The 24,128-nt window shown below is 40.2% G+C and overlaps 1 protein-coding gene across 1 annotated transcript in view; it reads left to right on the plus strand.

Moving 5' to 3' along the window:
- The window catches only part of LOC139725518 (transcription factor Sox-6-like), a 203,467-nt gene that overhangs the window by 151,449 nt on the left and 27,890 nt on the right, over positions 1–24,128 (plus strand). The window lies entirely within an intron of this gene.

Genomic DNA, 24,128 nt, shown 5'->3' on the forward strand with positions numbered 1-24,128 from the left:
TGGTTCGTGCGTATTGCGTACCCTCATGACATCGTATATTAGATCTACTACATTTGAGCCTGGTACAATGGAATCACCAACGATCAACTCTCTATTTTCATTCAGCCAGTCGGTGCTGTCTTTCTTTTGCAGTAAATGATCTAATAACAAACTCCCTCGATGTTTTACCGAGGGGGGTAAAATCTTTAACACATCCTCCTTCAAGGTAGCGTATTGATGGTCAGACAATTCGTCGGACTGTGCTTTTGTAGATGTCGGATCATGGGTATCTGCGTGTCGCTCTCCTAAGAGCACTTCGATCGGCTTCTTCCGACTGTTTTGCTTTTGCAATTGCAAGTATCTATACAAGATGTCATTGTATCTTTGCAATTTTTCTCTATCCGATAAGGCGTGATTTTCTAGCACATCACGAATAGACTCGTCCAATATAGACAGAGCTTTACCCGTAGGTGTTTCACGCTGTGGAGATACTTTTTGCAAAGAACTAGCAAAATCGTGAGGCACCAATATCATTTTCTTGGTGTTTTGCATACTACTACTACTATTAGCCATGACAAGTACCAACAAGTTTAACAAAGAGAATCGATTCTGACAATCATACACTCGTTCGACACCTTAAACTTAATCTATTAGTATCACTTTGATTAGAAAATACATCATTTTAATAACATTGACAAAATAGGTCCCAGCAGAGATGTGAGAAAACCTCCTCTCTGGACTAACATTGATTTTCGAGCTTTATAATCATTGCGTTTGTTACCTACGAAGCGCAGCTCTTTCTTGTGCCGCGATAATGCCTTCTTCTGACTCTTAGTTAATTGAACGTTACCTTTTAAGCAGTTTGCGCAACATTCGGATAGACATAAAATGAGATCTTTGTTGGCGTATTCTAAAAGAGCCTTTCTCTGTTTAGAATTACATTTATTCAAGACTTGCAGCTCCGGCAAGTGGTTCTTTAATCTACGAGACATATTGAAAGAGTGACGCAAAAATGCTACAAAACGTCTATTTTATGGCTACCTGCCAGTCACAATCAACCACCACGTATTATCGTGATGCACAAAAGAGAGTAATTCTCTGATCTTACGTTTTACAAACGTACACAACGGTCAAATCGGGAGGAAATATCTTACTACGTAATCTATACTCTTCCTGCGTTTCGGGCTTTAGATCAATCAACAAATATCCATAAGGATAACGAGTGGCATCTTGGTACGCTTCTTGCAAGTATTTGCTACGCCCCGGGTATAGTTGTTTACCTAGATGAGCAATTTGCAATTTATCTCTGGGGTTCTTAAACACAATCAGATAATGACTGTTTAAACTGATGGTTCTGAGTTCTTTGGCCTGGTGAAAAAGATTTTGTACTATGAATATGACGGAGAGGTTGCGATGATGAGAACCGCGAGTGAACAAATTGGTGATTCGCGCGTCATTACCGCATTCCGACATTAAATCATCTATGATAATAAGATTACAAAATGTAGGATCTATCAGCTCGTCCAGATTGCCCGGTATGCCTTCTATTAACTGTACAAATGGCATTTCTCGCATCATCTCTTCGTAAGCTTTTTGATAAACCCCGTAACACCATATTATCTTTTCTGGAGGCGGATCGATCATCTCGCGGTGAGAGTTTAGAATTTTCCGGACAAATACTGTCTTACCACTCCCCGTGGGGTCCTGCCACTATGCAGGTAAATGGATGAATGAATTTTAACGACATGACGATGACAGTGTTTTTTCCCCTCTTCTTTCGAGAAATCGCGTCTGAACTAACGCGGTTTAGTGTCATCGCAGTCTATTATATACTCTGATGAGATGGACATTATTTAGTGTTGCGTCTTAATAGCTAAACCAGGATGTTGGATGCGTTGAAAAAGAATGAACGTAAAGGCTTAAAGAGGTCAGTATCTGGAATTACACCATTTTGGAGGAGTTTTAAGATTTTTTTCTTCCGAATGATAAGTTAAACTAAAGGTGACTACAAAAAGAAGGGTTAGGAAAGCAGATAGAAAAACTGATTTCCAAGGCATATTTCGCTTAACTGTCAAAATGTCACGTTCCGTGAGTTCTACCGGATACTCCACTTCCCCTATTACCTCCTCCTCCCCCTCGTTCACCCGTGCGCGAGAATCAGACACGTTCATCATTCTTGAGAGGCATACGCCGAAATGGCCTTTCTTGTTGTTAAGAGGTATGATTTATATTATTATTCGTGGGGAACCCATCCGTATGGCACGGTAAACAGGTTATCTTGAATGACTCTCTTGTCGTAAACAATGCGGTAGTCTTTGCTGAGTGGTTTAGACAAAAATGCGCTGTCTTTTGATATCTCTCGTGATGTGATGATTATCGGTGACCGTTACTTTGTAAGTTTCTTTGGTATTCAATTTTTTCACCATGCGATTCAAGACATTGTAATTCAGGACTTGGGAATTTTTGTAATTTAGAGTGATCCCTCTGATTTTGCACACAGTACTACCATCGTTCAATTGATAAGCGTAAGATTTTGGCCCCCCTGCCACAAAAGTCACAATATAACGACCATCCAATTCATCAGTAAGATCACCGAGGTAATCTCCCAAGGGAGGCGACCATTCGTCGGGAATATGTCCTCTTTCGACATAAATGATGCTATCCGTGTCATAATAGAGCACCCTATCTCCTAGACGATCTAAGATATGAAACAACTTAAGCCTGGCCTGAGCGGTAGTGAAGGCAGCTATGACCACGTTAGATTGTTTAGATAGTTCCTCAAATTCCTCCGCCACTTGCCATCTTATTTCTACCAATTCGTCAGAAACGAAGTTTAAATCTAATATTTGCTTGTCATCCGCTGTGAGAAACTCGTATAATACTGCAGGATCCTGAGTTATCTCTATTTTGGTCAAGTTATTTCTCATACCCCACCTACCCCAAAATGAACATAATTGTAATTTCGCCAGCGCGCGCATGCCTTCATTTCTCTTGATGTTTTCTTTATCTAACGCTATGCCTTCGTGACGAAGATAATCCGCGATATATTTATCTCGATCGGCTTCTGACTTACACCAATCTGGCCACCCCGAGGCCTCCTGTTAATTTTCAAAAATTGATCTACGTAATACCGGAATAAACCAGTTTTTGATTCGTCGCGTGGCTTCCCAACCCAGACCTCTCTTTCTTCTTCTACCTCCTCCTCCTCCTCCTCTTCCGCGCATTTCTGATATTGCGTTCTACGGGGGAAATGCCAGACAGATTCGATCGAGCTAACTTCATAACCTTTTCTTATGGCTTCATTCAGTTCGATAGAAACCCAAGTACCGTGTAACATCCTCTCTTCGTCAGAATGTTGGCAGGTTTGCTGATTGTAATCTCCAGCGCACGTTCTACACAATGGAAACATTAATTTACCATTGATCTTACTAGGTAGAACAGGATGAAAGAGGTCAGTTGGAGGTAGTATTTTACATCGGATAAGACCAAAATAGTTGGAAACAGGTTTGAAATTGCTCGTAATTACCTCGGGATGTCCTAAGGGGTATACACCATACTTATTCACCCATGGATATAGAGAGGTGAAGTCCACATACTTGATTTTTTCGTGTTCGTTGCAATCGTACAAAAGACAAGTAGCATTGGTTCTACCTCCCGTGAAAGCCTCTCTTGGGTCAAGTGGTACATAGTCATCGATACCGAGCAGTGTTTTGATGTGGGGCGGTACCTGATTTTCGTCTTTCATTCTCTGCCAATCGCATTCCCACATAGTGACCACTTGATACTCCTTCATAATTTGTACAATGTACGCTTCTCTAGCCAGAGTGTCTAGAAATAATTCACCCATAATCCTATCTTCATAATCTGGACTAGGCGTATCAAATTGGTAACACTTGGGACATCCATGATATTTACACCCGTAGAATTCATAGATAGTTTTGTTGCTTTCGCAAAAACCATCTACCCTGTATCTACCCACCGTTACCTCCCCTTCATTCCTCGCATGACGTATGTACGCATTCTCTTTCTCACTCATGTAAGTTAGCCATTCTATTGAGACTTTAGAGTGCTTGTAACGGAGATTGTAGCCTTTAGGGGGAAGAACAGCAATGGTATTCTCGTTGAGAAAATTTCTCCTGTACACATAGTGGCAGGCCGAGGAAATGGTGATGCTTTTCTCAAAGGGGATGACGCCGTTGGTAGCTTGAAAAAATAGGTCCTGAAAGCGCATACAACATTTGCGCAGGATGTCGACATCGCTGACGCAATATGCGTGTAATTGTTCTGCCATGATAAATTCCTTGTTCTTGGATTTCTCGCTCTCGTACCATTTCAAAAATTCTTGCCTTTTGGCGCAAGACATACTATCGGGACCATAATATTTGACATCGGGTAGGGGACCCGTGTACGCCTGGTTTTTGGTCGTGTTAAAAAAGTGAGGAAAGTATCCCTTTTGCAGTTCTTCAATACCGAAAGTTTTGGGCATGTTCGCCAGAGGCATTGGTAAGAAATTGAGGGAGTCGATGATCTTGATGTCATTCAAGGAGATATCAATGCTCATGATCTTTGCACCGTTCAAAATCATCTTGGGAATGATGCAATTGCGATAGAGATAATCAAGAACAAACATCCCATCATACCCTTTCATATTGTGGGCCACTGCTATGACGTTGGAATGCTCGTCTATCAACCATTTACAAAAATCATCGCCAGTCGTGGGTCCTTTGAAAATGAATTGTCTCTTTTCTCCACAATGCGTACAAGGAGTGTCGATAGCTTGGTCACGACATTCAAAACAGGTAATTTGGGCCACGCAGTAATTGGGCACGTGTATCCCACTCTCTTGAGTGCACTCGAAATCAAAAAATATATAACTGTTTTGTTTATTTTTCTCGAGGGGTTCGGGTGAGACATAACACTGATGATTGAACGGAAAAAAGCCCTGACAGTGTTTGCAAAATTTCTTGCTACAGTCATGCTCGCGCTTGTGTTTTTTTAAGAGTTCCACGCTGACATTTCTGTCACACGTCACGCACCTGTACATGGTCTCGCACACTTTATTTTCGACATGATTTTTCAAACAAGTAGCGTTCTTAAATCTACGATTACATTTGTGACATTCTACATATTCGTCCGCTCGGCTGACTGCGGGACAAGTCGAACCGTAACACAATTTGCAAATGCGTTGGCAAGAGTGTTCGCGCCTGTGATCGTAGCCTTTCATACACTTCTCGCAATAGTAGCTTTTGTTCAAAAAGGCTTTCATGGAGGTGATTAAATCATAGTGATCGTCTGTCTGCAGAAGATAAATCGTATGATCTCTATCTTCGGGACCAATATAGGTGATGTAGTTACAGGCTCTTCTGGAAACAACCACTACTCTGTAATTGGTCATCATGGGAGTCTGTTCGAAACGTTTAATTTCCGGAATACCACACAACTGCTCGATGGGTATACCAGCAGCTTCGTGCAACTGTCTAGCCATTTGTCTCTGTAATCTAGTACCGAGTTGAATAGATCGCTTTTGGGGGTGATTTTCAATTTTGGCTATCATGGTCACGATCGCTCTTGCACAACACATTCTATCATTGTCAGTATTATTAATGCGCAACACACATCGCATGGTTTTCAGTAATTCATCGTAATCCGAACATTTTCTCCTATTCCTCTTACCACCTACTGGCATTTCCATATGTATCACGTTGAAAGCTACCGTTTCGTCCAAGGTTATTTCTTCGTGGGACTGTAAGGTTGCCTCTAACTTTTGCATGAACACATCGTGACTTAGCTGATCTTTTCTCACAAAAGGAAGACTTACGGGCTTGTCTAACTTGGGAGTATTAAAAACGAGTCGAATCATGTCGTGATCACTAGCATCTCTTATCATATCATCTACTATACGTTGAAACAAACTACTGGCACGCGGCAAGGCATCTATCAGTGGCGTCAGTTCGTTATGAGTAGGAAAAGAGACGGTGTAATCAACAACATTGGCTTTAAATTTCTTATTGGTTCTTTGACTCACTCGTCGAAGAAAGTATGAGGGAGATGGCGACTCGTGAGAAGTGCTGGGTGTATCTGCTTCCTCCTCCTCCTCCTCCTTCTCCTCCTGCTGCTCCTGCTGCTCCTCCTCCTCCTTTTCCTCCTCCTCCGCGGTGGTGTTGGTGCCGCCTTGCTGGGCAGGAGCAGCAGAGATGTCAGGTAGTGGTGGTTCGGTGGAAAGCGGTGGAAAATGTGTTTGGCTGGTCCGGGGGCCGGCTTCGGTCGCTAGGGGTGATGTGAGTTGTGATGGTGATGGTGGTGGTGGTGTTGGTGGCAGACGTTGGTCTATATGTGAAGGTAAAAAAGAAGGAAAAAACAAAGATTAAAAAAAAATAGAGACTGACTGGCAAAACACAAAGACACAGACACAAACACGCAAGAAACCATACATTTCTTGTAGGGATGAATGAACGTATGACACTTACCCTGGTACTGTTCATATTCCATTAACAATGCATTCAAATCGTCAAGCGAATTGCATATTGTCAGTCTCTCGTTAAATGTATTGGAATCCATGCTGCTAGAATGATAATGATGATACGTCAGAACACGGACTGTCAATTTATATTCGAGTGAACATGCAAGGTACAAAAATAGTACACGGTTCTAGGAAAAAAAAAACACAGGTAAGGGTATACTCACGTGGTGTGTGATGAAGAAGAAGAGTTACCAAATGTAATCTTCTTCATCTGGCGTTTGAACTGCCATTAGCAGCTCTAAGGGGATGATGATGTCACCATCCCCATTACGGGGCAGTCCTTGGAACATTGGTATTTGGACTCCCGGGGGTAAGGAAAAAGCCATAGTCCCCGCGGGGATATGGTCTGGCTTCAGCCAGCAACAGCTCCGTCACTGCTTTGACTGTCCATTTTTTTTTTTCGAACGGTTGTACTCCAGTTCTCGCAAGTTATATTTATACTGGTCAGAGCAAGGGGCTTTATGTACAGTGATTATGGTACTAGCTTCTTACATCATATTGCGTAAACTTTTTTTTTTTTTAGGGCTGTGTTTTAAAAAAGGAAAAGGAACGTCCACCGATCATCTTACTATAGTACACTTATTTTTAAAACTTGTTTGTTCAATCTGAGACGTATGAACTCTGTATTTCGACGAAGAAACAAAGGACGCTATCCATGGGCTAATGTACTTTACAATTTGTTTTTTGTTTTTTGTTTTTTTGTTTTTTTTGAGGGATGTGTTTTTCAAGAAAAACATAAAGACATCCGCCGGTCACCTTACTGAAGTACCCTTATTTTTAAAACTTGTTTGTTCACTCTGAAACGATTGAATTTCGTATTTCGAAGAAGCAAAGGACGATGTCCATGGGCTATCGTACTTTATAATTTTTTTTTTGAGGGCTGTGTTTTTCAAGAAAGACAAAGAGATATCCACCGGTCACCTTACTGAAGTACCCTTATTTTTAAAACTTGTTTGTGCACTCTGAGACGTTTGAACTTTGTATTTTCGAAGGAGCAAAGGACGATGTCCCTGGGCTATCGTACTTTATAATTTTTCAGGGTTGCGTGTATGTGTGTGTGTGTGTGTGTGTGTGTGTGTAATAGGATGGCATGTCCACAAGATCCCTTTTGGATAATTAGTTAAATGTATCACACTGTACACTCGTACATGCAAGCAATATATATATATATATATATATATATTAGTTAAATCTCTGTTCCTCCCCTCCTATCTCTCTCTCTCTCTCTCTCTCTCAATCATTATTTGAGTGTGTGTGTGTGTGTGTGTGTGTGTGTGTAATAGGGTCTCACACAAGATCCCGTTTGGTTAATTAGTTGAACGTATCACACCGAACACTCGTACATGCAAACATATATATATATATATATATGTGCAATTTTTTACGAAAGACAAAATATCATTCTCTACTTCCCCTCCTCTCTCTCTTTCTTTCAACCTTTCATGTGACGAGAAAATACCAACAGTATGACACGTCGAGACTGTAGTTCTTCTTCATATTCGATCCCAATTGGATTGCTCGGCTTCAATTTTAATGCGTTATTGACAGATCAGATAGGCAATTGAATTATTGTTGTTATTCAATGCATAGTGCATCGCGATAATGTAACATTATCATACACTCGTGCCAAAAGTGACTAGCAGTGTAACTTTATGTATTGCGATAGTTCTTCCACCACCTCTGGTGTACGTAAGTAAAAGTGATAAAACTCCACAGCCTCGCACAGGACTATCAAACGTTCATCCTCCCACAAATTGTCCATGTCGTACACGGCGTCCAAGTTCTCTATGAACTCCGACTCCGTCAGTTGCGATATTGCTGAATCCATGTATGTGTCTATCTTCGCTTCCCAGTCTAACCACAGACACTCGTGGTGTTTCTGACTAGGATGATTCGTTTGACAACCGTAGCATTTCTCCAGTACAAGTTCGTTGATCTTTTTCATGATCACTTTGGTGGCTGTGATGAACGGTCCGGCATAGGTCGTACGGGTGATGCAGTGGATATCATTGGGAATATCAATCAGGTTTGATCTCTCCCTCCTTTTCTCGCCGTCCTGATCTGCTCCCATCTCCTTCTCGTCCTTTCCGCTCGTCTCACTGGCCCTCTTCGATGTCACCATCTCCCGAATCTCATCTACCGACACGTGTTTGGCAGCGGGCAATGGTTTTATGCTTCTCATTTCCTTGTGGTGGGTAAGTTCAGCTTTGACCTATCGAAAAAATTATTATTATTATTATTATTATTATTAGCAGTAGAAGTAGTGATAGTGGATATTCATTCTATAGGGGGTGGGTAAAAAATAGAAGCGCGAGTTCTGTTTAATGATAATAATCGGGACCTTGCCAAGAAGTGCTGCGAGAATATGAATGGGAGTTGCTGTTCTCCCTCTTCCTTTTCTGCTGTTGTTGTAGTTGTTGCTTTTTGGCCTCTTTTTGCAACTGGTTAATCGCACGCGAAATTGGAAACATCGCATCACGCATCTTTTCCCACTGCTCCACCGTAAGGTTTATACCCCTCAAAGCCGCGCACATCTTGCCAAGATGATTTTGATAATAATCGCGAATATTCACGTAGACAGTGCCTTGATATATTTTCACTACAACAAAGCGTTTTGAACCCAAGTGAAAGGGAATGGCTCCTTCCTCGAAAGTAAATGGTGACGTCGCTGACTTTCCAGCATATCCACTCGTGGAGGAATTCTACAAAAAATAACAATGAAAGGAATAGAAATAACTAAAACGTAGGATCGTTTGAAACGTAGACTCATAATAATGCAGTATGTCCCTACGGCACTGTAATTAAGTGATAGACGTAATAAACTATACTTAATTTGTATTTTAATTTTGTGACAATCAACTTTTCTAAAATCATCTGTGTTAGACATATCCATCGAAAAAAAAAAACGATAATGTACTCACCATTGATGCCGAGCTGTCACCGTCCTCATTTCGTCCCTTGGAAACACCAACAACATCCCCCTCATCATTCACATAGGCACTGGCATCAGAATAACTGTAAGAGGCCATTTTCTCAGTTAACTCAAACTGCTACACGTTCAAGACAAAGATCGCAATACTGATTTTACCTGTAGAATGATCGATGTTGTTCATGTTCACTCTTTATAAATGTATCAGAGCTCATCACAATCGGCTTATTTTGCATTGTTTTCCTCTATTTTTAACAGCTTCGAGGTTATATTTTTACCATAAGTTTTCTGACCTCAGCAGTGCACTTTTCGCTCACTCTTGCATATTAGCCCTCTTCTATCAGACAACTCCTTCCTCTTCGAGGACATATTTTTACAATCGGTTTTCTGACCTCATCAGAGTATTTTTCGCTCACTCTTGCATAATTATCCCTCTTCTATCAAACATCTCCTTCCTCTCCTATTGTACAACTACGTCCTCTTCAATGTCATATTTTTACTGTAAGTTTTCTGACCTTATCAGAGTACACTTCGTACCCTCACATGTCTTAATTACCCTAGTACCTCTCACAGTTATGGCTTTATCCCGTCAAAACAAATGTTCATCGACACAGCCTCCATACTACATGTCATATTCTGTTTCACTCCCTGTCTGATATGCAAATCGATCATCAGAGTACACTTCGTACCCTCGCATTTCACAGTAGACGTCGTCCATTCATGATATACTGTTTCACTCGCTGTCTGCTCTGACCGTCGGTCATCAGAGTACACTTCGTACCCTCGCATTTCACAGTAGACTTCGTCCAGTCATGATATACTGTTTCACTCGCTGTCTGCTCTGACCGTCGGTCACTGTCTGATATGTCCGGCGCTCATCAGTGTACACTTCGTACCCGCACATTTCTTCCTCACATTGCTCTCGTTCCTCCAGCAGCTCTACGGGCTTTATCCCGTCAAAATAAATTTTTATCAACTCAGCATCAATACTATAGATTTATCGATACATTCATAATTTTCTTTTTCTCACTGTCTGATTTGCCCGCTCCTCCCTATTTTCAAGGCTACATTATTACTATAAGCTCTCTGACCTCTCCAAAGTACGTGACCTGATTTTCAACAAAATACATAGCGATGCTATTTTTATATTTATTACTCTCATTTTTTCCCATTTTCTCGGAAAAATCAAGGTCGAATTTTTGACATATAGACGGGCTACACTACTAACCTTCTTCTCTAGAACCAGAAGTGATAGAGCTAGGTTAATACTATGAGTTAGCACATTGATGACTGTAGTTTCAAGTTTGTTCATGGCAGAATCAGGGGTGCCCCCCTTGGGACCCGGGGGGGGGGGGGGGGGGATGGGGGTGAGGAGGGGTCCTAATGGGGCCTAAATTGTACATTTTTATCTTCTTCTTGAGAACCCCATGACCCATTTTCACCAAACTTGGCAGGTAGCATTCCTAGGGGGTTAGGATCTCAATTTGTTAAAATGGGCACCATGCCCCGCCCAGGGGGCCCCCAGGGGGCCCAAACCCCCCAAATGAAGGAATCTTTAAAAATCTTCTCTAGAATCAGAAGTTATAGAGCTGAGATAATACTATGAGTTCATCTTCTTCCTGAAAACCTCATGATGGATTTTTGTCAAACTTGGCAGGTAGCATCCCTAGGTGGTCAGGATCTCAATTTATCAAACTGGGCACCATGCCCCACCCAGAGGGCCCCAGGGGGCCCCAATTCCCCCAAATTAAGGAATCTTGAAAAAATTGGGCCCTTATTGTACATTTTCATCTTCCACTTGAGAATGCCTCGTCAAATTTTGGTAGAGCTGTGAATAATTTAGATTAGTGACTGCGTGAAAGGTGAACTTGCGATACTCAGGTGAGCGCTAGACCCGCGGGTCTCTTGTTTGTTTTGGTGTTGTTGAAAGAAAGGATGCATGCATTGTCCCATAGAGTTAGTAACCCTGTGGCTTGGAGGAAGTCTGCGCTCTGTGAGCACTTCTAGCTTTGTTATTGCAGGTAACTTGTTGTCGCCTTGAGTATTGTCTCATATATATACAGATTCCTGGTGGCATGATTTCAACCATACAATAGGAGTAGAAACTTGATACACCCACTCAAGAGTATGCCGCCATTATCGAGTTCCCAAAACCAGCCGGCTTGAGTGGTAGTCAAGAGAGAACCTGGACCTCTTCAAGAGAGTCATTCAGAGTGGGAAAAAGAAGGTCTAGGGTTCAAATCTCGCTCAGTGCACACCCTCTTTGAAGAGCAGCATTGATATTGACAACAGCAGGAAAGAATGAATTAGGTGTAAGATATGTCATATTTTCTGTTACGATAATAAGTGTTACATTATTGATATTATTGGCATAATTGTATACTGCGACCGTTCAATGATATGGTATATATGCACTGCTGATGAAAGTACTTCTTTAAGATAAGGAAAGAAAAGGAAAATGTGTGTTTAAACGAGTACCGGTAGTTTTAGTGATGATGAAAGAAAGAAAAAAGAGAAAAGGTCTGTTTCAAGACTAACCATGATGTGCCTCTACACAATACTGGAGGAAAAGACTGGTAGCTGTCCAGATTCTCACTAATGGGTGACAATTGCATTAGTGGCCAGGCTTTGTCAACTCCATGGTCACCATTACCACTTGTTTCCTGTAGATTTCTGGTGCTACGTAGCTTCAGAGAGAGGGGCTGGCAGCTAGATCGGCTAGTTCTCCGTACTAATCGTCGGCTAGCCGAGAAGCACGAACGGGCATTAGCACTCTCCACTCGGTATTAGCACTGCGGGCAATGTTTCGATCCGCACGTAAGCTTGATTATCTCTTTGAAGTTATGTGCCAGTGTCACTTGTAGGGTTAAAGTGTGTTGTTGTGGCCATGTTGCTTTTTTTTTTGTTTGAATCAACAATCTTTCATTGATGGGAATACATGTTTTGGGAGACCTGCGCAAAACATGGTTCCACAATAGCATGGTAATACCCCGTGATAGATGCAATGTACTATGTACTTGATGAAATTTTGACTTTGATTTCATTCCATATTGATTGAATCATGGTGGTCTTTTTATCTACTTCATTTCGCTTTACTTACCTATCCATATAATAATTGCCATTCTAATGCCAATATGGATAGGTAAGTAAAGCTTACCTCGTAGATAACATGTTCGATACCGAACATACATGTCTAGTTGCCTTTGGCAAATTATATTGATCAAATGGTAATCAAATCCCTCTGATGGACATATTTGCCCTTATGGTGCTGTACGTTTCATTTTAAATCTAGTGATGATTTTTATGATAGCAGTTGGACTATCAGTCAGAAATTTAATTGGGTATTGTTAACTAAACTGTGAGTTCTGAATGCAACAAAAATCTTTGGCTGAGCCTTTGCAGGTGAGCGCAATTAGAACAATAACAACAAAACTGACCCAATCTTCTCCCCTCCCCCCCCCCCCCCCTGACCAATTATGCCATTAGCCAGAAACACAACAATAAGATTTACTCCATGCACTTGACAGCTTAATCCATTGTCAAAACCACACTGGTGGCCGTGTGCCCGCAAGCACGTGAGTGAAGTCACAATTCTGCAATTCTTAATTTCTTGGCGCGGTGACCTCCCGCTTGTCTTCCGTCTGCCTGTCATTCTACACCTGTTTGAGAATGTGGAAAACAATGTAGCGCTAATTAGATTTGTTAATCTCCAGCGTTGATGGTTAGAATGGCTTTACGTAACTCGGTCGGGACTTCCGAAATTGGCAGAGGAGCAACCCTTTACGTTCTACCGCCATTTTTCTTGCGTGGAGGAAGGGCGACTTCTCGTGCGATGTGACGGGGGAGGGCGAAGAAGAGTTCTTCTCCTTCCTTTTTTCATTTCCACTTCAGGCAGGAGATTTGTGATTATGTAAGTCTTTTGCCGGATTGCATCGAGAGCTTGCTAAAAAACTCATGTGACTTTTCTTTTCACAGCTCTAAAAATAGATGAAGGGAAAAAACAGAATCATGATTGTTTCTAAACTTCCTCTTTTGGATCTTTATTAGATGGCCCTTCACTACGCACTGCAAGTAAGACAAAGCTGCATTATCTTTCATATGTGAGATATTATCCTCCTTGATTATGGCTGTGAAGAGTGAGAGTGAAAGCCCTGTTCACACCTGCAAAATTAGATAACTTAAATTTTGGACTATCTCAAGGAGACAGCAGCAACTGTGCGTGAAGGTGAACAGGGCCGAATTGACTCGTCGGCTGTCACTGGTGATCTCGATGGAGCTAGTGCCCTTCTTTGACACAGTTGTACTGAAAGGAGCAGGTAAGAAAGTTTATGAATGAGTTGGAGAGAGAGAGAAGGAAGGAGAAAGGATGGGGCATGAGGGGGAAATTTGGCCAGTTATCAAGAAAAAAAGTGCAATTCTTCTCAAGCATTTCCATTCTTCTGTGCGTATGTATAATATGATATTGTGTAAGGGTAAGTGAGCAGGTGTAATCGCTTGAAGATGGTCCACAGAATAAATGACTTTCAGTGACCACAAAAGCATGTTCAGTAACAGTGTTATTTTATTTCAAAGAGAAGCAAAATTTCACATCATTGTTTTACACAAAAAATAGCAAACCGTGCTGCCATTTTTTTTCAAACATTTATCATTGTAAAGTGCTCCGCTTGTTCCACAATCAATTTGTTGAATGCTGTCATTCAATCTGCTTTGTGCCATTCTTTTAAGTGATGTAGTCAAGTCTAAGGATCCCCCCCCCCCAAAAAAAAAGGAAAGATGTAGAACTCAGTTGCACAATTCACCTGTTTCTACATGTTGGAGTCCTTTGAATCCAGTTTGCTTACATTGGCTGTTGCATTTGGAATGTTTCTGATCGGCGGGAACAGTCTGTGTTGTTCGTGTATTCATTCTTGAAGATATTCGTAAAATTTGAATGTATCAGTAAACTGAGAACTATTCCACTGACTCTTACCAAGAGTCACTATTCAGGTAGTCTTGTCCTAGAACGTTACACAAGCGTATGATTGTTTTATGAAATAACATTTATTTTTTTTTTTGTTTATCCTGTCATATAAAGCTCTTTGTGAGTTAGTTGCTGCAGCGGATGTCAGATTTTTACTCTTTTTTTTTTTATTTGAGGAAATCTTGTTTCTTTTTTCTGTACACACAACTTGTCTTACAAGAAACCATAGTTGTCAGTATAAATTTAACTAATTTGTGGTTAAGGCCATTTCAAAAGAATGGGTATAATATATAATGTAATAAATACAAAAACCTAGCGACTATGACCCTATCCTTATACCTTAGTATAATAGTACCTTTACTATCAACAACAACAAAAACAATACCAACATAATGATAGTAGTAATTCATAGCAGTTTTTATATTTTGACAAAGTTGGTCTGAAAGCGTTCTATGCACGCCTTGATCTCGCCTTGGCATGTCATATACGATTATTTCTGATGACTGTGCAGTTGATAATAGCTCTTTGCTCTATTTTGAGATGGGCTTTCCCAAAATTATCCGAACACTTCTGGAGATTTTAGAGAATGGTAAAGGTAGGGTGAGCTCTGGAATGTATGTTCTGTCTCTGTCATTTAAAACCACAGAAGGGACTGACCCCCTCGGCACGCCAGTGACTTTGCCATCCTCTTACTTGATACACCGACACCCCTTTACCCCTCCGAGTAAACCACCCCTTGTCTTACCCACCCCCCACCCCCATTCCCCGACACCTTTACCTCCAATTCTCACCCCTACCTTCCTCCTCTCCGCACCCTCCCCCCAAATCATTTGCACCCCTCAACAGGTGGGGCCTGTGTGCGAGGGAGATAAACGCGCGGCCGCTTCTCGCGTCTTTCCCCCCACTCGCCGGCTTTTCCCCTTCCCTCTGCTTGCCTGCTGCTGACTCGCAGGGACAAAAAGACTTGAGAGAGAGAAAGAGATAGAGATAGAGAAGAGAGAGGGGAGAGAAACAGAAAGAGAAAGAGAGAGAGAGAGAGAGAGAGAGAAAAGGCACGCTAAGTAGCCAAGAGGATGCTCCATTTCAAATCAGTTGTGCGGTGGCAAGAGGCCAGGTTGAGCTCCTGTGTAATTAGCTCCCGATGCTTGAAACAATTGAGCCACTGCGTCCCCAACTTTTTTTTCTTTTTCTTTTTTTTGTCGGGCGACACTCGCCTTCTTCATTGTTTCTGCTTTCGGTTTCGCTTCCAGCCACCCCTCTCTCGGACTTGCCAGCAGTAGCAAAGAGTCGTTGTCGTCGTTGCGGCGTTGCCCGCATTGTCCTGTTTGAGACTAATTGGCCGGGGATGATTCCGTGCGTGCTGGAGGAACACAGGCAGAATGAACTTGGATTGTGCTGAGGACTACTGTATGGACTTGTTGTCAGGCTCTTTTAGGAAGGAGAAAAAAAAGTGCAGTTGCTGAATCCCGCATTTACTTTAAATGGATCATCACGTGTTTGAGGCAGCAATGATCTGATGGAATACCATTTTTTTTTAGTACTCTGTGGTCATCGCTTTCGCTTCTTGGGAATTTGATCGTTCCCCGTCCAGTGATATATACTTTCCTCTATAGCACAGTGGAATAATCAATGCTTTGGATGATATTCACTTCACACACACATGCATACACAGAAACTTTGGGACCCTGTTACACTTTGGGTTATCTGGTGTGCCGGGCTAAAGGTAGCCCACATTGATTTTGAAGGTAAAGTTGTAGATTATTTTGAACATTCTTCTAGTATAGTACTCACTGAGAGATTGAACATGTTACTGTTAAATCAACTTGTGGCCCATGAAAAGAAGAAAAACAATCCTTGATATTCATTATTCAATGTAGTATCATCGTCATTAATCTGGTTTTATATTTTCTTTTTATAGTGATGTGGTTGTGGTATTACTTATTTTTGCTTTCATATGACAGTGATCTTTTTTTTTTCTGTTAAGTCTCCGGATCTATTGCGTTTGCTCAGTTTGGCAAATAAAAAAAAAAAATCAAATTTTATGAATTATTGGATATCACAACAAACTATTCTTTTTTTAGCTGTCAATGTCAGACATTTTACCACTAACATCTTGAATGCCAGTGACCAGTTTCTCTTATATTTTTCTCTTAAATGTGTTGTTTTTTATACCAGCATAGAAGGCAGAAGGGACACCTAAGTGATTATTATGACTCTGCTCACTTTTTGAAATGTTCCATGATTGACATATTTAGTTTTCAGTTTGCATTTTTCGTTTCGGTAATTTTTAGTTTTAATGTTTTTTTCAACGAACTGGAATATTTTGCCACTGTTGCATCTTTGTATTATATCATTTTTTTTTTGCTGCATTGATTTTAATTCCTAATTTTATCTACTTGTGCATTATTTCTTTTATCATGTAGTTCATATATTTGATATATTTCTATGTCTTAATATATTTTTTTTGTGTGTGTGTGTCATATTCATCTATTCATATTTGCAACCAAACTCTACAATTAAACCGTTGAGGACGGACTGATTTTGCTAAACACACATTTCCCGTAGACACCTGCCCAAGTATACTCGCGACTCATCCTCAAGGGGGTTAATGGCATCATGCTTTTGTTTTTCTTGGCTTCTGTAAAGTATTACTGGGTAGTACTTTGTCAGTGGTCAGGTATATCTTGATTTGCAGAAAGAGTACTAGCAAACTAAACACAATTCCATGTTCAGTATGCTTTATACATGTAGATTGAGAATATGTCTTTGTACGATAACTAGAAATGTTTTTAATAATATTTATATCTTTCCAACATCAACATGTGAAAACAGGGGTTTAGTGTACATCATGATTTGAATTGTATGTGTATGTTATTATATATGATTTTTTATATGTCTTTGAATCAAAATCATCACAGTATCATTTCGAACTTTCCATTTCAACTTAAAGGACAAGTTCACCTTCATAAACATAAGGATTGAGAGAATGTAGCAATATTAGTAGAACACATCATTGAAAGTTTGAGGAAAATCGAACAATCCATTCAAAAGTTATGAATTTTTGAAGTTTTTGTGCAGTAACCGCTGGATGAGAAGACTACTGCAGTGTGTGAATAACTTAGATGTCACATGCGTACAACAATATAAGGAAAATATAAAGAGAATTTCACAAAATTTCATCTTTTGTAAAAAGTACACATTCCCCCGACTTGTTACCGACAAATGTTATGGGTAATATTATTCCCCCTGCCTTTAGAAAGAGGCAAGTCAAGTGCTCTTTTATTATGCGAAAAAAGTGAAAATAAGTTGAATTTTCTTTACATTTTCTTTATACTGTTGTACGCATATGACTCACAAGCTGTAGTAGTCTCCTCATCCAGCGGTTCCAACACAAAAATTTTTAAAATTCATAACTTTTGCATCGATTGTCCAATTTTCCTCAAACTTTCACTGATGTGTTCTACTAATATTGTTGCATTCTCTCAATCTTTATGTTTATGAAGGTGAACTTGTCCTTTAATAGGGGATACAGAGAAGGTCCGTTACACCATTTGACCACTTGAATCATGAATTCAACTCAAACTATGAAACACGTGCAAGTAGTGCCATCGTCATGCACTGTAAATTACTGGTACTCAAGTCTAGAAGACAACAAAAATCATGGTAAATGGTTTTTGGGTGCATCAGTTTGTTTGTTTCATCTCCAGTCGAAATTGAATTAAAAGAAAAATGAGTGGAGGAAAGTAGATGGATCTGTGTTGGCTTGTGATGGGGCATTTTGTGTTCATCATCTTCCAGAGTTAACCTAGCATGTTTCTTTGTTCAGACTTCATTTTTTTTACCCCAAATAATGTGAACTCTGGTCTGGTGTTAGGTATGCAGCATTGATGCTTGTCTTTAATAAACAGTCATTGGCCAGCTCCTGCCTATGATGTACTGGCTTTAAGGAAGTGGTAGAATGCTGTACTGGTGTGAAACTGACCTGTCTATGATAATGCTTTATCCTTCTCAGCACCACCACTTCAAAAATGCCATTGACACAGGTGTATAGACAGGGCATCAGTGGTGAGGAATGTGTTAAGTGTGTGTAGAGTGTAACATTGGTGTATCAAGCTTTTGAGGTATAGAGCCTTTTGTGTATGGTATAGCTCCCGGTGTAAAGGACTCAGTGAATGGAGCCCTTGGTGTATATTACTGTTGGTGTATAGAGTTAATGCTCTTGCTGTATGGATCCTTTGGTGTATAGAGTTCTTGATGTATATTATGTGCTATTGATCCACAGGGCTGTAGGTACAGAGGGCTCTATAGGCATACCCATTTGTGTACCAGGTATGGAGCCATTGGCAGGGCTGCCAACTCTCACGCACTGAGCGTGAGACTCACACATTTTGGTCCTTTCTCACTCTAAAACTTTATTTCATTTGCATGCATTTCTATTGATCTCACTCATTTTGACTCCTAAATTATAGCATTGGCCTATGGGAATCTCACTCTCAACTGGTTTCCAGTGTTGGCAGCCCTGCATTGGTGTATGGAACCGTTGATGTATGGAACCGTTGTGTATGGAACCATTGGTGTATGGACCCCTTGGTGTGTGAAACCATAGGTGTATGGATCCATTGGTGTATGGAACCATTGGTGTTTGGAACCATTGTGTATGGAGCCATTGGTTTATGGAGCCATTGTTTATGGAACCATTGGTGTGTAGAACCAATGTGTATGGAACCATTGTGTATGGAACCATTGGTGTGTAGAACCAATGTGTATGGAACCATTGTGTATGGAACCATTGTGTATGGAGCCATTGGTATATGGAGCCCTTGGTGTATGGAACCATTGGTGTATGGAACCACTGTGTATAGAACCATTGGCTTTATATGGGACCACTGTACAGGGAACCATTGATGCATAGAACCTTTTGTGTATAGAGCCATTGTATATGATATATGGAACCATTGGTGTACTGAGCCATTGGTGTATGAAGCTGTTGGTGTTAAGAGCTTTCAAAGTTGTTGCTGCAAGTGTATAATTGGGCATTTAGTGTATATACATATATAGAGAGTCCTTGTATTGAAGAAAAAACAGCATGTCTTGCCATCTTGGCCAAGTTGTGTTGAGAAATGGCGGCAGTGCTAGGTTACAATCCTACATGGCGACGGTCCAAGGGCTGCATTAAAATCTGGTTGTGATGGTTGCTGCCAGCATTTATGAAGGATGTAGAGACAAAGCATTAGTGCTCTCAAATGTTGTCAGTTTAGATAGCAAATACAATGCTGGGGAAGCTATAGTCTTTGATGTGGAAGAAACCAAAACATTGTTTCTACTGCATATATGCAGCATCACAAACCATTTGGAGCGTGTCAATGTCATTTGTGTTTGTGAAACAGAAATCCCCATTTGTAGGATGAAATGCTGTCGACATAGAATGAACAATAGCACCTAACCTGCGTGGCATTTTTTCACCCATCAACAATCATGCCCTCTGGTATAATCGTCATTTATCAACTCTCCAGCCAAGATTAGCTTGGCAAGGCTAGTCTTTGTTTTTGCGCGTAAACAAGGAAAAGCAAGTTCAATTCACATTGTTATGACCTTGTGCCCCCCTGTTTATCTAAAACACTGAGATTTGCTGGGTGATATATAAAAATATATATATATATATTTTTTTTAATGTAATGCTATCTTACACCAAACAGAGCAATTTTTTCTTACATAATTACCTGTGAGCACAGATTGTAAGCACAGACACAAATATTATTGACTGATTAATACTTTTGAATAATTAATGAGAATACTGAACGTGTCTGGTTAGCCATGATACCGTAATTACAACATACTGAAACTTAAGTGTATGAGGTATTATGTATCAACAATGAAAAGTGGTATGAGGAAATGATATTTGAAGACTTAGGTATCAAAAAGTTGTTGTTGTTGTTGTTGTCTTTTTCAGGTTTAAAGGGTACATGGCAATTAAGCACATATGGCATCAGTGTATGAAAAAAGAATGTTGAAATAATAGTGATATCTGTACCATAGTTATTGATAAAGCTTCTGCATTGATAATAACCCAAGTCATTGAAAGGTACATCGTGGAAATGTTTGATAGATAATCTGTGCAGTGCTTCGTTGTTGCCTTCAAGGCGCTTGGCAAAGTATGGCATGAATGAAGATCAGTTTGATAGAAGCGGATTCCGTGCCGGGGTACACATGTATGAATCTGCACCCCAAAAACATGCAAAGAGTCTGTTACAATGTACATGTACATCGGCAGTGTCATGTTCAGATGGTAACCAAAGTCATTTGGTGTCAACAGAATAAAATCAAATAATGCTTGCCTGTTTGTGTGATTTTAAACTTGTCAGTGTGATGATGATTAGAATCTGTTTTGAACTGTCTTTGATGAGAAATTCAAGAGTGGGAACGATGTGAAACATTAATATCAATTAGTGCAGAATGATCAAGTATGATCAGGGTAAGCAGTAGAATCCCAGCTTTTGCATCCTCTTGTTTGCCTTTTGCAGATGACACTTTTTTTTCATGTTGTAATATTTATTTATTTATTTATTTATTTATTTATTTATGTATTCATTTATTTATTAATGTATTTATGTATGTATGTATTTATTTATTTATCATTCTTTTATTTTGTATAATTCATTTATTTATGTATTCATATATGTATTTATTTATTTACTTATTCATTCATTCATTCATGCAGCAAATGTGTCACAAATTTTTCCAGTTGATGATACATTGTGTATAAGTATGCATTAGAAACCATCCGTATTATATGGATTACTGTATTTATATTTATCATGAGTATATTGCAACCATATATTCTGCGTACAATGTACATAGTGATATACATCATTTGTTCAGCAATATGAGCTTCCAAAAATTGAGAATTTGCCTTTGTTTAAAATCTGTGAAATCGCTGTGTCTGTGACATGACAGCGTCCAAACTTTCTTCCCGATTGGCAAAATAATCCCGATCCGTCTTTCTTGCTGTCAGCAAGGGCAATGAAAGTTTAATGCTCTAAAATACAGCAGGCGGGAAGGGCAGGGGACGCTTGTATGCAGGGACCAGCAGGTGTCATTCCACTTTTTGTTTCAGGGGTTATTTGCATGTCTAAAGAATGGACTTATTGGTCACGAGATTTCACATCTGTGTATGTTTTAAGGGTGAACGGGCATAGTAATTTATATGTGCAGCCTTTTTTCAAAGGCCATAACGCTTTCCAGAACGTTGAATATTGATTACTTTTCATGATGGAGAAAAAACTTTGCGCGCTGTTTCTGCTAGATAATTCAGACACAGAGCTGCAGTTTGTATTCAGTTCGTTACTGCAACCAATGGAACCGCGAGAGATTCACCCATTGGTCGTCCGTGCAAACTGTATGAGCTATCATGGTATCTCTTTTGCTGCTTTGCTTTGATTTCTAGCAACCGAGTACTGGCAGCGAAATTTGGATCATTCAATGATGAAGTTGAAAATAGTTCTGATGGGTCATGAAGGGCGCCCCCTCACTAGGGCTTGCCTGTCATTGGTGGCCAGATTTCATCTGCAGTGACAATGACTCTTAGCTTGCTTCTCACATGATTAGTTAGCTTGTAGAACTTTCTACTTTGCGCATGAGCAGAAAAGCTTTATTCGTACTGCCAAGCGGTAGTAGCAGTCATGTTGATGTTTAAATTCACGAAAGTTTAGTGTCTCTAATGTTATGATTATTCGTGGAATCATCATAAATGGAGCTTGTCAGCACATCCACCTTACAGCACCAAAGTGTTCATTAAAGCCCAGTATTTGACAATGTTATTATACAGGAAAAGCTTGTTTACTCGATGCATTCAGTGCAAAACAATGAAATGGATGCTTCCCCAAGTGTTAATTGATGGGCCATTCTGGTCATCCAGTCTAGATGTAAGTTCGTTCTCTGTTTGAACATGGATTCCATGAATTGTTATGTCGGGCAAGCTTTATAGGCGTCATGTCACTTTATAGAAAATGAGCGAAGTGCCAAACCATCTACTGTATGAAAGAAGAAAGGTCTTTTGTACAAATAAGCACATGAACAAATTACCAACTGGCTTATTACCCCAGCAAGAGTGTCTTTAACAGAGGTTAGGAGAGTGTAGACATTTCTTGGACATCCTAAGCTAGCTGTCATCTAGATTTGATGCTGCCTTCTTTGCATACAGTGAGATGTGATCTCTGACTTGGAGCTGGGAGTATGAGGAGATGTCATTCATACAATGTACACCACACGGAGGGCAATGGGAAAAGAGACAAGGGGGAGGGGTGCGTTTCTGCTGAGTCACCGCCGATCGTTCGGCAAATTAGACGTAGTTACCACTCTGGGGTTTTGATGTCAGTATTACGTCGCTTGGAATTTAGTTGGGTTGTTGTGATAATCAACCTGGGGATCTGAAAAAGGGAGAGAGAATAGTAAGCGAGGTTTTAAGCCATTGCACTTGTCTTGGACTAAACAGCTTTTCACAATCCGAGCAGTGACAGTAAATTTATTAAGAGCAGACAGGCTGTATTCTCTAAACTCATCGCTTTTGTCCGCCAAACAATGCCCTCTTTTGCTTCGCAGTGCTCACTCTTTCCTTTCTTTTGTTCCGTTGTCAATTCAGTATGACAGAGCAGTTGAGCAATTTTCCGTCCTCGATTATTCGAGCTAATTAGCCAGTGAGATTTCCACGCCCCCATGACCGACAGTGCTCTGGAAAAAAAAAGAAGAAGTAAAACAAAAGACAGAGAGAGGTTTTTCAGAGTGTGGTCCGAGATCTGTCATGGGTTTTGGCTGTCATCCCGCGGCGACTTTATCTAGAGAACACAACGAGCATCTTGCCAGACATTGTTGACTCGTGCATTTGTTGAAGAGGAAATCCACAAGATTCTCGGCTTCTTATCGCTCCTTCTTGGCCAGATTGTTTTGCTTTTTGAGAACTCCCCTTTTTGCCTCCTTGCCCACTTCATTCCCGGTGACACTCACTAAGTTTCCATGTGACGAGAGAATAGAAGAGCAGCAATTTTTTGATGCAAGTTGTCTTTTACAGATGCTCAAGATATGTCAGTGAGTAAATATTTAGTCAAATGCTGCAGCAGCGGAATAGCAGAAGGTTGGGAATGTTTAGGGGAGAGTAGAAGAGTTGCTGTTTTGTGATGCTTTTCTGTGTCTTGATCACTCTGCAGAGAGTATTTGGCACATTAAATTTGTAAAAGTCACATGAATTATTAACATTAAAGATATAAGTGATAAATGTGTTTATTATAGTTTTTAAAGGATGACAAGAATGTGTCGATGATTAGATATTCAGTCAAACTCTGAAGAAGAAGAATTTTAACCTAGAATTCTTTGTCATCATATTCTGTTGCATCTCCCTTTCAAAAAAATAAGATAAAAATGGGGAGGATGGGGTAGGGAGACACCCGAGCATGGGACAAGTAGCTACTTTTACTAAATACAGCAAGATGAACTCTCAGGCTGAAATCTGCATATTGTGGTGTTTCATTTACTTGTAATTTTTCACACTTGGTAGTAAGATGAACTTTGTATGCTTCTAATTCTGTGGAATCTAAATATAAAACAGTTGTACAAACAACAAGCACAAATTTGCGCATTTTATTTTCACACTAGTGTCATGTAGTGAGAAATGCATGAAAATTTCTATACCTCAAAAATTTCCACTCTGTGAAAATGTACACTCTTACAGTAGATTCACAACCCTGTAC

The sequence above is a fragment of the Diadema antillarum genome, unplaced genomic scaffold (genome assembly GCF_040938485.1).
Source record: "Diadema antillarum isolate AM-2024a unplaced genomic scaffold, OU_Dant_1.0 seq00000048_RagTag, whole genome shotgun sequence".
Classification (NCBI taxonomy): domain Eukaryota; kingdom Metazoa; phylum Echinodermata; class Echinoidea; order Diadematoida; family Diadematidae; genus Diadema; species Diadema antillarum.